We start from the raw sequence: 16,245 nt of genomic DNA on the forward strand, positions 1-16,245 counted from the left end.
TAAGAAGACTAGTGTATGATATAGGCCTGTGCTTAAACAACAATAGATAATGCACAGACAGAATATGAGGACTGTGATGGCCACCACCTTTTTGTTTTGCTAAAATAAATTGATTATGATCTGTTGAACATTGAAGTAAGTTAAGTTGTATTGTTTGGATGTAAAGGTGTCTGTAAAGTAGGTAGCTAACACATATATTACTTTTAATATCTATTTGTCTGTGTAAAGTTTTCCTCCAGGTGACCCAGTCAGACTGGACCAGTGGACACTCAACACAAGGAGACAGAACTGGACTCCAAACAAGACTTCCCATCTGTGCAGTGAACACTTAGAGAGTCATCACTTCAGCACTGACTCCAGGATAAAGACACCTTTTTTTATACAGTACCTCACAAAGAGTCAAGAAACTTATTAGTTTAAAATTATGAATTATTGTCCATAACACATTTAAATGCATTACATAGAAAATTAAGTACTCGATTAGGGCACAGCTTGCTCCGTACTATTCCTGATAAGGTGAAATTACTGACACACCAGTGCAGTTTAGTGTTCCCCTGATGCAAAAGGCCAAATGAAGATTTTATTAATCAAGGAACATGACATGTATTTACCGACTTTAACATTTTAGTGCCTTTTATGCAAAGACCCTTTATCAAAGTGAGAACTACTACCTTTTTCACACAGTCTGTGAAGAACCAATGGAAAAAATATTCTCATAATGAGACAGCTGAACATAGCATGATTCCACAGTGGCAGTGAGCTTTGAGAACAGTTCAGTTTCCTTTTGATAGCAACAATTATTTTAATGTGGATGAATTGCATACTGTACATTCATACTCCACTTGTCTTGATAGTACAGTTAAATTTAAAATCACATTCAAATATAAAGTTGAATATCTACAGAACTTAAACACAAAACTATTTTATGAATGACAGCCACTTACTCAGCAATAAGATCATTTTGGTGGTGAGTGGGCTTTTAACCAAGACAGGCTGTAGTCAATGTTTTCTACCTGTGTTTTAACCTATTATCTTTCTCTCATGTAGGACACTTGAGGAAAGTTACAACTCGGCCAATGTGATATTTACTCCACAGTAAAGAGGTTGTTTCACAAGAAATTAAGATTTTGCAAATTATGACACTGGGTCCTAATCCATAGGTTTTATAATTACTGTTATAAATCTTTTCATTTATTTCATGTGTACTTTTTGTAACATTTTAAAATGGATGTTTTCATGAATGCAAGCTTTGACTTAATTTTGTTAAACTGTTTGTGAAATGGTTCGAATTTTTGTGATATAAAGTGGATCAGACAAAATTTACTTTAGAGTAAAAGCAATTTTTTTGAAAGCTGTCTTTCATCAGTTTCCTGTGATGATTGGAAATATAGTGGTGATTTAAACCTTTAACAAAATATAATAGTTATTAATGGCATCTTAATGTTTTCATTTATGTCTTAACATTTACCCAAGTTTGCATTTATCTTAGCAGAATGTAAAAAAAAAAAAGAAAATGAAAAACTGATGTTATGTGCTGGTTTTGTTTGAACATTTCTTTAAGACAAATGAAGAAATTTCACTGAGAAACTCTTCTCCTTTTGTGAAAAACAAGGAAATATCTGCACATTGAATAGTTTTAAGTCCCGTAGGAGGTATTATTTATTTGTGACGTTGTGACATATGAGAAGGTTCTGTGGGTATTGCTCGGTATTGAGACTTATATAGTGAGGCTAAAAAAAACCAGCAACACATAATTGGCTGATTATCTTTCTGCTTGCCTCACTATAAAAACGTCACAGTACCTTTGCCTGAGGAAGACCCTCTCAGAGTTGGCAACATAGCGAACAAGTGATACCTCCTTTGGGGGCTTCAAAAATATTGTGTCCAGCTAATTCTTTGTTTTTCACTTTGAGCCCTTTTATCCAGTCACATTCTTCTGTGTTAAAACTAGACTTCTAACAGAGCAGCAAACAAAGGTTACTCTCCAAAATCTTCTCAGGCTCTGCTGCTGGGTGTAAGGTGCTTAGTTATCTTCAAGTACAAAGTTAAAATAATCAGGCCCACACAGAAATGGACAGCTTAATTTTTTGTCAGTGACAATGTTAAACATTAATGCTTAATGTTTTATCTGTAGTATGATTTGTTTGTCCTTTCAATTGACAGTCAGATTTGATTGTGAAATACAACATTCAGTCAGTAACAAAGACAAAAGGAGTGCAAATATAAATAGAATTTATTGAAATTTTAAACAAGTTACAGATGAATATCAAAAACTCAACATTAGCCATGACAGCCTGGGCTATGATCAGGCCTAACAAAATGTGTCCTAAAGGCCAATTTCAAAAGCAGTGACACTGCCAACAGTAAGCAGTTCACTGCGTTTGGGGGTGGTCTTTAAGACAATTAACAAATTTACTTAAAAACATAAATTCTCCTAGGTATGAGATGAATGTGTCTGATGTGAGGGTGCTCAATTATGGCACCATTTAAACTATGAACAAATGTAGCCATAACACACATTTCCTGGCCTTATCAATCTTTGCTGGATTGCCACCAGCCTCCCACCTGCATCTTTGGGCCAATGAAGAAACTATTATCTTAATGCCAGGATGCTGGAGGTGAAGCTGGTGCAGGTCCTCCTTCATCATGCTGACCAGCTTCTTGACACTGCTGACCTTCCCCATGTCACTGCCGCCACAGTGGATGATGAGGACATCTGGTGCTGCTCTTCCTCGCAGGGAGTGGGAAAAGAAGGAGAGAAGGCCTCCCCACTGCAGTCAGCCAAACCAGCAGACACGGACGCTCGGCATGCTGAGGGTACTTCCCAAGGTCTCTGCAGCTCTCTGGACACCACGCCAGACATAGCTGTCACCAATGATCCACGCTGTGTATATGAAAGTAAAATGAGTGTAATAAATTATTAGCGTTATATATTTTTAAAAAAAGTTGAAGCGGGTTTTTTAAAGATAACAGCTGAATCATTGTTTCAAAGTTTGTTGTATAACGTTAGTTTCAGCTAAACTCAACTTACCTCAAGTTTCGTGAGGGAGCTGGCACCAAGGGAGCAGCCAACACCACAGGGCTAGCCAAAGTAGCGTAGCTTCTTAGCATCGTAGCTTCTTAGCCTAGCTTGTTAGCCTTAGCTAACTTAGCAGCGCTGAGCGAGGTGGGCGTGTTTAGGCAGCCAGGCTTCCTTTGGCCCACCTCTTTGCCCATTTTTGATTGTCCGGGAGTTGGGCAGAGTCAGGCACTGCCAAGATGGCGACGTCCACAGCGGAGTATTTTGAGCTTCAAATCCACTCTTCAGAAACGGACGGATGACGTCACGGTGACTACGTCCATTATTTTATACAGTCTATGGTATGTGCGGGTCCGCGAGGGAGGGATGGGGAGGGAGAGCCGAGGCTCCCAGAGAGGGAGAAATAGAACCAAGTAGGCTAAAATACTCGCATGCTCGTCTGGTAGGAGGGGCTCAGGGCAGAGACGAACGAGACCTAACTCAGATGAGACTCAAAAATCAACCTTTTTCAGGCTTTCTACCTACTGTAGCTTTAAGTCGTTACTTGCGTTACATAAATTCATCAATTTTCAACAGGATTGCAAGATTATCGGGACAATATAACGCACAACACAGCTGCTGACTGTAAATGTCTCCACATCGTTTGGAGTGAGGGGGTGTCATATGAATCATTTTGATCCACACTCCATTCCAGTTGGTGGCGGTATTGCACCAATTCGTTGTTTGCCAACTGCCAATAAACAGCAGAAGAAGAAGAAGAAGATGATGATGATGATGAAGAAGAAGAAGGATTGCTAGAATAGATAGGCTGGAGGAATGGGGAGCAGTGATTGGTTCGGGTTGGGCACAAGGAATGATAACGATTGCCGATTGGTTAGGTTCAGGCAAGAGTCGTCACTCTGGCCGATTGACTCTAGTCAGTGCAAGCTTTTAAAAATGGAGGCGCCAACAGCAGTTCTATTTCGTATAGGCTTCTCCCTCTAAGGCTATGGCTAGTGGGTTTATCCCTCACGCGCACGCGCAGCACTGAGAAATTTTAGTCTACACCCACCTGCTGTGTGGGCCCCACCCACGGTCTCAGCTTGGCTATAAATTACCTTGAGAACATACAATCAGGTCCCATTTTTCTTCAGCGAACCTGCAAGCACATGAGAATTAAACTCTGCTATGATGACCTCCAGGAGGACATCAGATGGCGACCAGACCTGCCCAGTCTGCCTGTCCACTATCATCAGAAACTTCGACCTTCACGACCGCTGTGAGAACTGCCTGGGACTGAACACGCCGGCCTGGCTCTCACTCCGCAGTCATCATGCCCGCACTGTGCTCTCCTTCCACAGGCTGAGAAGCAGTGAAGAGCTGACATTTTCGCCGCTGCTGCCGGAGATGTGTGGCCAGTGCAGGAGTCATACGAGGCCGATGAAGCCCTGGAGATACTGGACCCGTCTGAGGGGCTGGATTCGGATGACTCCGCTCCCTCCATCCATGATCATGTAGCTCACCCCTCGCTTTCCTTTCCTTGTCGGCGGTTGCTCAACAGATGTAATGTTACACCCAGTGGATCCTGGGGTCTCCTTCTCCGTGTCTACATCCCTGCTGGCGATAGCCGCAGGTTACAAAGAACTCATTGTTCCGCCAGCGCAGGGAGCCACTCCTCCAGACGAGACGTGCGGGGATTTACCGCTGGTCCAGACGGAGCCGTGAAACCTAAAGGCACCTGTCTCCACCTACGTGCCCATCAGTAAGGTGGAGGGTCTCACTGACCATGGCTTCCCTCCTTTGGAGCCTAACCTCACGGCTTACTTCGGAGCGGGTCGAGCAGCAGTGGGACGATGGCTGGTACCACCGTCCTCCAAGGACCAACTGACCACTTGTCTGGCCGACCGAGCCTATCAGTGCGCCTTCCAAACGTCAGCGGTGGCCAACAACATCTCACTGCTGGCCTTCTCAATGACAAAGCTGGCCGCTCAGACCACAGAGCTACCCCTGATGTGGCTTCGGAGATCAGGAATGTTGCCAGTGCCACCCTCACCTTGTACGTCTGCATCACTGTCTCTCAGGCTCGGATCGCAGCGTGGCAGACCATGAACCAGGAACCTGTGGTTGCATCCCCGAAGCATCGAGGAAGGACCTCCTCGAGGCGCCCATCAGCCCAGATGGTCTGTTTGGGCCGCGTTTTCACACCATGAAGTCAGCATCAGAGGAGGCTGAAAATATCCGACGGCATGTCAAATGGAACCAGCCTGCTCCACGTGCCTCTGGTCAATGGCGGGACCACCATGGACGACATGACCAGCGCATGCGCCAGAAATGTCCCTCGACAGCCGCTGGGTCTGCGTCTCGGCTCCCTGTTCTCCCTCCATCATCGCAGCCTACCCTTCCAGCTGCACGGCAGGCTCCCCAGAAGAACAAGAGCGGCCGTGGGCCCGGCTCCTGGTCCAATCCTCCCTGCGAGCGTTCTGTGTCAGATGAAGATGCCGGGGACCTCAAAGTTGGATTTTCTAATACAGAAGAGGTATTATTTAGAACATTATTTCATATTATTTATTTATTTATTTGTCCAGTAAGACTTGAAAAGATAGCTATTATTTTACAAGTTGATTTTTCTAATACAGAAGAGACATTATTTCTATCATATTTAATTCCAGAGATTTTACATTTATTTTACATTTATATTTATTTTTGTACAATTGAAACTTGTAAAAAGATTATTATTTTAGGCATAATAAAAGCAAGTTGAGTAACCTCTGAGAAGCCTATCTAAATTTCTGTCTTTGAGAGATATTATTTTGTAATATAACTGAATTTTCTATCCATACATATAAACTTTAAATATATTAAAATTATAAGGCATCTTTGAGTAAACTGCGAGTATCATTTAAGTAGGCTATCTCCGGGGCGAGTGTCCTCTTTTTTGGAACTCAAAATATGGTCACCCTAATACTGGAAACCATCCTGTCATCCCAGACAGACTGCCTTGCTTTCCAGTCGGAGCTGCAGGAACTCCTGATGAAAGCTGCTATTTCCAGGGTTCCCAGAGGAGAGGAAAATCAGGGATTTTACTCCCGTTATTTTCTGGTTCCAAAAAAGACAGGGGGAATGAGACAACAACAACAAAAAATAGCTTTAGGCTTGCTTTTCAAAAAACACAGCGAATATGTCTCACAACACTTTCCCTTACAAGAGCTTAATACTGTCAACTCTTAACAGTATCAAGAAACAGTGCCAGCATCATCATCACAAGGTGCTATCGAGGCAACAAATGGTATCTAAATTCAACAGCAGTGGCTCAGTTCTGAGTAAAAGTAAAAAAAAAACAAAAACAAAATACCAATAAATACACTTCTTGAGCCACACAACACACAGTCACTTTACATGAAAAAGTGTTAATTCACAGTCAATGTACATTCATGAACAACTGGAATATTGTTACATGAACTCCTATAAATTGTTCAAATCATGAAATCAAAACTCACTTTCTCACTGCTGTTTGCGCGCCAAACACACCCGGAAGTAAATCACGGCCTTCTTCTGTGTCTTTTCTCCCCTTTAATTCAGTCAGGAACATACAAAATACACAGTAGGCTGAAATAATCAGCACATTATGACATGACCTCACCTACCTTACATGTGTAGCACTCACGCTGTCCTGCTGTTCAGTATTCCCTCAGCGCAGTGGGGTTCACGCTCAGTAAGAACACATTCAACAGACCTACAGACATCGGCAAAAATACAAGATTATCCTCTATCAGTTCTATTTCGTACAGGCTTCGCCCTCTAAATTTATCCCTGCGCGCAGTTAGAAGAAGTTATGTCTTCAAGCAAGACTCAGCGCCCCGCTGGAGCGGTCCGTCTGTGCTCCAACTGTCAGATCGGCAAATGAAGACCAAAAATGAGCAAATCTACAAATCAAAGTGACGATAATCAGTAAAAAGGGTGACAAGAATATCAGATCTGGTCTTCATCTGGATCACAATCATCTGACGACTAAACAGTCCATGAGAACTCTCATCTGAGATGAACCTCGGGAGAGGATGGGGAAAACTAAAAATGGCAACAAGTTTCTGAAACAGTCTGCGCGCGCGCTCCTTAAAGTTGTCCCTCATTCCTCACACGCTCTGTGCAATGTGAATGGTTTCTGTACTAACATTACATAACTCAAGATTTGCAGTGGTGGATAAATATTTAAATTTAGAAATTTGCAACATGTAAATATATATCTATTAATTTTTATATACTTTATTATTTAATTCAGTTTTTCACTCTGTCAATTACACACAGGTCCAAACACACACATACGCAAACTGGACCTATACATGCACTAAGTGAAGAGATGTCAGAGTGGGCTGCCTCGAGTGATTGGGGATTGGGGTGAAGTTGAAATAATGAAAGTCTTTTTTACAACGGGGCCTTCTTCAGGACAGGACATCAAGGTCAGGTAATAAGCAGAACCCATCTTAAGGTCCTTATAATATCAGGTATTATGTTTTAGTGCTGCAAATAACTACAATAAATGAATAAATAAATACCACAAACCACAAAGTTACCATATAAAAATATAACATCACATATCTGATGGTACTTCAGAGATGTACTAAAGGCTACATTTGAATTCAAAATTGAGTGTTCTAGCTGAGAGCTGGCTGATATAAAAGATTTGATTAACAAAAAAGTTTTAATTAGTATTATCAGTGAGGCAGCCATTTTTATTGTTTATCTGCAATTTTTTTTTTTAAATGAATAGATAAATTGATCTGGTACAATTTTCCTTGCAATTAATTAATATTAACATAACATTAACATGGATTTCCACTTCAATGCATCTTATTTACCATGTGACCCCGAAGTGGCATAGCCTATTAACAAAGAATCAGTGAACTCAAAGGGTTCTGAAGCATTACAAAACATCAATTGTGCACATGGAAGGGCATTATCCATATTCAGCATATCACAAACTCAAACCCTCTGTTTCCTTTACACAGAGCAATATGGTATGTCAACCATATTAACGAAACTACATAATGCTTGTAGGTATCCAGGAGTCCTGACTGGTTTCTGGTGTGGAGGAAAATAATGACGCAACCCTGTTTAGTGTGTGCAGTGTGCAGGGACGTAAACATGCAGAGAGGTCAGACGATGGGAGGATATGTGTATTCATGGGTCACAGTAAACCATGACAGTGTGACAGAGAGCCAACATACATTCATTGTATTATTCTCATGAGAATCTCCACTGTGAAAAAGTCTATTGTCTTGTTACAAATCCATGTTGGTGTGGATGCTCTGCAACTGTTTTCCAGCAGGTAAATGGTTCAACTTTAAATTGGAGGAGAGCTCCTGATGAATGAAGGAAAATAACAAAGCAGTTTAAAAGCTGATATTAGACACACACACTGACAACATAACAACAAGAATGAAGACAGTAACAGACTGTATTTAAATGTTTGCAGCTCTGATGTTGTGTCTGATTATCATTCCTGGAGGAACTTCTCTCTTCTCCATCATGTTCACTGAATAAGTGAAATAAAAACACAGTTAGTTGACTGTAGTCTGTCTGTGGTGCTGCACTGACTGGTGTGATTGATGGTCATTGCTCCTCTCCTCCAGGTGGAGGCGCTGTAGGACAAAGAAACAGAGGTGGTTTGTGAGGATTTTGATGGGAAGAATAAAATGAAGAAGCAGTGATGAAGCTGCTGTAACATGTGCAGACATTGTTGCTGAGCGTGTGTGTATAGAAGAGTATAAAAAGACTGTGTCCCGCTGTATTACCCAGGCTGCACTGCAGCGTCTGTTCACAGGCGCGATCCCACTACTGAGCGGCACGGGGGCTTTGACCTGCTCCGTCTCCGACCTGGGCCGGTTGACCCCTCCTTAGACGACCTGGTGGTCCCGGGCTCCCCCAGGAGCACCATATCGATACGGAACTTAGTGCGGACACCCGATCAACACAGTCCGCTGCAGCTCAGAGCTCCTGAGCTCAAACGATCCTCCAGCCTCAGCCTCCCGGTAACTTGGATTACAGGCGCGCGCCACCGCACCCGGCGGGTGGTCCCTTCATCCATAGAGATTTTGGGGTTTTCCAGAGGTGACGTCATCAGGGAGCACGCTTCACCGGCATCTAGAGACGAAAATTAAGCAGCTGTAGGGTTGAATGTTGATCAGCATTTATTCAATTTCCCTGATACTCCCTGACTGATAAAACCTCACTGCAGTAAAGATCAATGTTTCATCAAAAGCTGTGGAATCAACTGTCACAGGAAATGCAATTAAAATGCTAAAAAAAAGACAAAATTTCAAAATCCCACAAATCCACAAAGACCTCAGATTTTAAGGAATCTGTTTATGCTCATTCTTGTGAAGTGAAATGACTGATGTGATGACTGCAGATTGATGGCTTTGAGAAAAGCAGGAGTTGGTGTTGAACGTGGAGAATGGAGGGGAGAGAGAATTGTTGGCATGGCCTGTGATCAGCTTCGGGTATCTGGAAGTTTGCGAAGTCCACCAGAGCTTGGAGAAAACCACAAAGACCATTTATAAATGCGTTATAAAGCTCCAAACCTTTATGAAAACCTACAAATCCAAATGATGAAAATCTGGAAAAGAAGAAGACCAGATACAATCTTCAGCTTGATCACAATCACCTGACCAATAAACAGCCCGTAAAAAAAATCATCTCTGATGAAACCTCAGAAAAGGAAAGGCAACCCCATAAACTGAAGAAGGGTCGAATATGTCCACATCCAGGAGAAAATATTGAGGTGCAAGACAAAAAATACTTCACTGCAGAGCACAAAGGAGGTCTGAGCACTGTGGGCTCCAAATAAATAGTTTATTTCTTTTGTTTCTCCTTTAAAGGCAGCGTTTGAATCTGCAAGATCCTCCTCAGGTAAGAAAAAGAGAAATAAACTGTTAATTTGGTGTGTATCATGTGCAAAGTTAAAAATGGCAACATGTCTCTGAAACAGGACTCAGACTTGCTCTTCCAAGGTATCCCAGGCTCTAACTTCATGGATCTTGGTATCAAAATGATGAGATGCTATGTCATAAGCAAATGTAGTGTTTTTATTAGGTGTAGCAGTTTGAGGTCACGTGTCATCACACATACAGACGAGAGCCATCCACAGCAGGCTATACCACTACAGTCACCACTCCACTACCACTACAATGAACATTATTTAAAAGCAGAAAACAGTGAAAACAGCCAGCTGGATGAACGAAAAGGTAGAAAAAGTTCACAGAGTGAGTTTTTGACTTGAGTTCTGTATGGGTGAGGCTGGCTCACAGGTACCTTCAAGGGACATTGTGTAACATTTTCAGTTGTTTATTGGCAAAAATCGATGTCTGCATTCATAAATATGTCATCATTGGTGTACTATTACCTCCACCAATAATCAGACTTATTCCACGTTTTCGTTGAGAGCCAGGCCAGTGCTGCGTGACTGAGAAGCCGAAGGAGAGGAGCAAGAGGCACTTCGCTACTACCCCGGCACTACTGCAGCATAACAAAGTCCCACTCTTTGAGCATAATGCAGGATCATGCATATGCAGCATCATGGGAGACAGAATCCTCGTGGCCAAGAAAGTGCAAAAAGGAATCAAAAAGGCAACGTGACCGGCGAATTCAAAAAACGAGGGTCAACAGCTGGGTAGCCTTTCCCAGGTGGAAAAAGCTGCTGAAGGAGAAAGGTAATGCAATCACAGCTAACAGCGCTAACAGCTAACAGCAGCGCTTGCTGATAACAGCTGTAAGCACTGTTAGCTGTTAGCCATTAGCAGCTGTTAGCTGCTGTTAGCGGTGCAGTGATGCGAGGAGAGGGATGAGGTGTGTGAGGTTGAGCCAATTGTCAGTTGTAAAAAGACAAGACGTGGTTGGTTTGTTTCGATTTACACCTGCCCCAACTGTCCTACGTTGTAAACACAGCCAGCATGATGAGGAGGGGGTTTGTCAACTCGCGTGGCGTATCTGTGTAGGAGCCTGAATGAATACTCCATGAAGTATCGGATGACATGGTTTCATCAGTGTTATAGCTTTTTGGTACACAGTGGCTTCCATTGTTGCAATAGCTACATGTCTGAAACAATGAGGCGCTAGAGTGCGCTATCCATTTGAATGCAATATGATTTCAGCGTTAGATGGGAGAAATCCCAACACACTGTGGCTTTAACATATGCAGCAGATGTTGATGTCAGCTACTCAACATGACAGATGAGGCAGAGTTCTACAGGAGAATACAGCAAGGAGCTCACATGAATATGTGGCTTGTTGGTCTAGGGGTATGATTCTCACTTTTGGTGCGAGAGGTCCTGGGTTCAAATCCCGGACAAGTCCATGTTTTAAATCAATAATATTCAAGGTCACAAATGAGGGGACATATAACATTCACTCAAAAGTGAGGAGCTCAGAGGACACGTGCTGAATGGGATGTAAATTGTTGTGCAGCAGAGGGCGCTGTTTGGCCAGATAACAATGGGTCTTCAAGCTGCCACATCAGCGCTGTTGACTTTAACTGCACGTCTGGAAATGACAGGGCTGGAAATGTGAAACCTCCTTTGTCCCAGAGAAAACATGGCTCGTTGGTCTAGGGGTATGATTCTCGCTTAGGGTGCGAGAGGTCCCGGGTTCAAATCCCGGACGAGCCCTGGCTTTAAATTAATTGAATTCAAGGTCACAAAGGCCTGGATATGCAATATCTGTAACACACCAACAGCCTATTGTTACATATAACAACTACGGTCAGAATTCAACTGCACAAGCACCAAACTGAAAGTGACCAGAACTGTCAAATGAAAAAGGATAAAATGACAAGTCATTTGAATGTCATACAATCTAACACAATTAAAGAATAAATGTAAATATAAAAAGGCTGGTATTCATGTACAAAGTATACAGTACTTTATCTACTGCATAAATGACAATACATTCAAAATATCATGTCCCAGCAGAGAGCTGGCTGATATAAATGATTTGATTAGATACATGAAAATATTTCATTATTGTTATTATTATTATCAGTGAGGCGGGCATATGATAATTTATCTGCATTTTTTGTCTTTTATTTTAATGAATAGATGAAATGATCCATTACAATTTTCCCTGCAATTAATTTAGATTTATATAACATAAATATGGATTTCCCACTTTGATATATTTCATGTACCAAGAACATCATTGCACACGTGGAAGCACACTGTCCTTATTCGCCATAACCATATATGCTACCCCTCTGATCCTTAACCTAGGCAACACATTATGTCAACAGTAATAATGAAATCACATAGGCCTAATGTTTGTAGGTATCCAGGAGTCCTGTCTGGTTTTTGGTGTGAGGGAAATTATGAAGCTACCATGTGTAGTCTGCTGTGTGCTCTGCCTGCTTGATGGGAACTCGGAGGCAGCAGGTACATGAACATGCAGAGACGTCAGGAGGTGGGATTCAAGTGTCTCAGTAAACCATGACAGTGTGACAGTAAGCCAACATTTATTTCACTAACAAAGATCACACCAATAAGGTTAGGATTTTGAATGATTTATTGCATATAATGGATTATGGGTTCGGAGGAAAGGGTGAAGGGGTGAAAATCGAGGGATTAGAGAATGAAAGGATGAGGATGGAGGGATAAGGGATGAGGGTCAAATGGATGAGGGATGAAGAGATTAGGGTTGAAGGGTTGAGGGTCAAATGGATGAAGGATGAAGGGATGAGGGATGAAGGGTTGAGGGATGAGGGGATGAGGGATGAAGGGTTGAGAGATTGAGGGTTGAGGTTGGAATGGATGAAGGATGAAGGGATGAGGGGTTGAGGGATGTAGGGATGAGGGGATGAGGGTCAAGGGTCAGATGGATGAAAGGTCAAGGGATATACAGTGAGGAATGAAATACACACAAATAGAAACACATCACAAATAACAATTTGCTTCACAGGGCTTTACAGCATACAACATCACTCTGTCCTTAGGACCCTCACAGTGGATAAGGACCCCCCCCCCCCCAAGAAACCTTTAATGGGGGGAAAAAATGGTAGAAATCTGAGGAAGAACAACTGAGGAGGGATCCCTCTTCCAGGACAGACAGATGTGCAATAGATGTTGTACAGAACAGATCATAATAATAGGGTTGAGGGATGAAGGCTGGGTTTCTGGGTAGTAGGCAAGCGTGATGATGAATGTGTTGGGTTGAAGGCAGGAACGCAGGAGAAATCCCGGGAGTAAGACTAAGTCGGGGTGTTGTCTCTTTGTGAACTTGGCTTCGGATAAAGTCTCCAAGAGAACTTCAAGAGTGCATGGGAGTTTCAGATGTTGTTTGGTTCATTGTGCATATGTGTGATGTTTACTGAAGAAGGCAGCGCACTGGAATTTTAATGAGATCAAGAATTTTCTGCCTATAAACGGTTAGAGTGGCTCCCTGCAAAGAGACAACCCAAGTAAAACAGTCGAAAGAAGATCGGAGGCTGGTGCCAATTGTCAGAATTTCAAGAATTAATAATGGGAAGGCAAGAGTTGGCGATTGAGGATATGGGACGCTCAGACTGATGAATTGGTGCAGGTCTGAGGCCAGGGTGAGTGGCTGCATGAATAGCATGTTGTTCAGTGAATGCAATAGTGCCCCCAAAAGGATGGGTGCTATAGAGACTGGGTACATTTCACGGGTTGTGAACGAGGGGTGGAGGTGGCTGAGTTTGTGTATGGTTGGATGACTCCTGGCTTAGTGTGATAATCACAAAAGGGGATGTTGTTCTAGGAGAATTTTAGGACTGGTGCTACGGTTTAGCTCCGTCTTGCATGGTTAGTCAAGCTTGGGTGATGATAGAGATGAAGTAGTTAATGAGTCCTAGCAGGGAAGAAGTTGGGCTGGAAGGAAATTTGCAAGAACCAAGGGGGCTTTCGCGTTGTGGACCCGGGCCCACATCTGTGCATGCTTAACCTCTGTCTAGTTCTTTGGATAAGTGTGAAGAGCTAACACCGCATCAGGGACCAGTACACTGACCCCTGTTCAGGTTGGCTTGAAAGGTTAGTCTCAGGAGTTCATAGTACGCAGTATAGTTCCAGCACGGAATGTGACAAGTGTTAATATCAACTGCGCCTATAACATGGAATCATGTTATTGTATTTGGGGACAGCACGAATAACTCGTACCTGATATGGAAACACTGGACAGATTTTGCGGATTTGCTTGGTGGGTAGGGATTTGCTTGGTGGGTAGGGATGCTGGGATGGTCGAGGGGAGTGGATGACAACAATGCTGAGGGAGGAGGGTATTGAATGGAAGGATGACTTGGAGGGAAAGTGAGGGTTGGTCAAGAACACAGAAACAAGGGCCTACTTAAATACGATCTAGTTAATGATTTTTATGTTAAAAAGCAATGAAAATTTTGATTGCGAGAAAGAAAACTTAAACACATTGTGTGGGGAGGAAAATTAGGTATAAGTAGTGAGGTGTGGTCCTGCTCAAAGACTTAAGCCAATTACTAAACTGGTTTACTAGCAAGGACTGTACCATGACCAAGCGATTTGTAAAGGTTTAATAGGACAGGGAAATACAGAATGTTGAAGAAGGATAAACGAATGAGAGAAGGGGATAAACATGGGGCTCGAGGTTGTCCATTAATGCTTGTCTGGGATGGATATAAGAGGGTCTTGGAAGAGGAAATGGTTACAACTGTTGCAAACATGGGAGCAAATGTGGTGGCCAGTGGTGGAGGCTGAGTTGATTTACTTCTCAGGAGTGAGAACAAGAGAGAGTTGGAAGAATGAAGTTGTGTTAGATAAACTGGGACGAAGTGGATCTTCATATATATCTGGAAGTCTGTGAAGTCCACCAGAGCCTGGAGAAAACCACAAAGACAAACTGTATGAATACGTTATAAGGCTTCAAACCTTTATGAAAACCTACAAATCAGACCAGATACAATCTTGAGCTGGATCACAATCACCTGACCAATAAACAGCCCATGAGAACTTTCATCTCTGATAAAATCTCAGAAAAGGAAAGGCAACCCCATAAACTGAAGAAGGATCAAGTGTGTGCACATCCAGGAGAAAATATTGAGGTTGAAGACAAAAAAAAACTTTCTCCTTTAGAGGCTGATAACTAATATTTCTGAGTATGAACAACTTGTAATCTTTACCTGTGAAATAATAATATAATAATTAAATAATAATATGAGCTGCTCATTTCACTGTGTAGAACATTAGTTCTTATAAGTTTAAGAATATTCATCACTGTAGCTTCTTGATCACTTTTAGCATTCCTCATTGAAACTAATGAGAACAGAAAGCTGTGGCAAACCGCAGTAAAAATGCTAAAAAAAAAGAGTTTGATGACAAAACACAGTTCAAAATCCACAAAGATCTCACATATTAAGGAACGTGTTTTATGCTCATTCTTGTGACCTGAAATGTCTGATCTGGTGACTGCAGAGACTGATGGACTTTATTGAACTTTAAAATGAGCAGGAGTGGGTGTTGAGTGTGGTGGAGAATTACGCATCTGTGATACACAGCTCTTATAGGTGGAATTATCAGCATGGCCCTCAATCAGCTCCTGGTAGCAAGTTGATCTGGAAGTCTGTAAAGTCCACCAGAGCCTGGAGAAAACCACTAAGAAAATGTGCTGTAGCTACAAATACATCATACAGCTCCAAACTTTTACAAATTCAAATCACGGAAATCTGGAAATAAATAAATAAATAAAGTAAAGAAGATCCGTTACAATCCTCAGCCGAATCACTTTCATCTAACAAATAAACTGTCCATGAAAACTTTCATCTGTGATGAAACCTCAGAAAAGGACACGCAACACTAAAAGTGTCAGAAGGACTAAGTGTGTGTACAGTCTGGCACAAAAAAGGGAGTTTTCGAGTTGAGGTCTGTATGAGTGAGGCTGGCTCACAGGTACCATGAGACATGCAGCATATGTTAATGTTAGATACCCAAAATAATGTCACAGATGACGAGGCGGAGCTCCACAGGAGAATACTGTAAAGAGTTCAGAGGACAGGTGCTGAATGGGATGTAAATTGTTGTACAGCAGAGGGCGCTGTTTGGCCAGATGAGAATGGGTCTTCAAGCTGCCACATCAGCAATGTGGAGTTTAACTGCACGTCTGGAAATGACAGGGCTGGAAATGTGAAACCTCATTTTTTCCATGGAAAACATGGCTTGTTGGTCTAGGGGTATGATTCTCGCTTAGGGTGCGAGAGGTCCCGGGTTCAAATCCCGGACGAGCCC

At 42.4% G+C, this 16,245-nt stretch overlaps 3 non-coding genes across 3 annotated transcripts; all 3 read left to right on the forward strand.

Annotated features, from left to right (window-relative positions):
* The first annotated feature begins 11,275 nt into the window (after positions 1–11,275).
* Positions 11,276–11,347, forward strand: trnaq-uug (transfer RNA glutamine (anticodon UUG)). The gene has a single exon. It is a non-coding gene; the product is annotated as a tRNA-Gln (tRNA).
* Positions 11,348–11,586: 239 nt separating this feature from the next.
* trnap-agg (transfer RNA proline (anticodon AGG)) lies at positions 11,587–11,658 on the forward strand. Its single transcript has one exon. It is a non-coding gene; the product is annotated as a tRNA-Pro (tRNA).
* Positions 11,659–16,173: 4,515 nt separating this feature from the next.
* trnap-agg (transfer RNA proline (anticodon AGG)) lies at positions 16,174–16,245 on the forward strand. Its single transcript has one exon. It is a non-coding gene; the product is annotated as a tRNA-Pro (tRNA).

The sequence above is a fragment of the Epinephelus fuscoguttatus genome, linkage group LG4 (genome assembly GCF_011397635.1).
Source record: "Epinephelus fuscoguttatus linkage group LG4, E.fuscoguttatus.final_Chr_v1".
Taxonomy (NCBI): Eukaryota; Metazoa; Chordata; class Actinopteri; order Perciformes; family Serranidae; genus Epinephelus; species Epinephelus fuscoguttatus.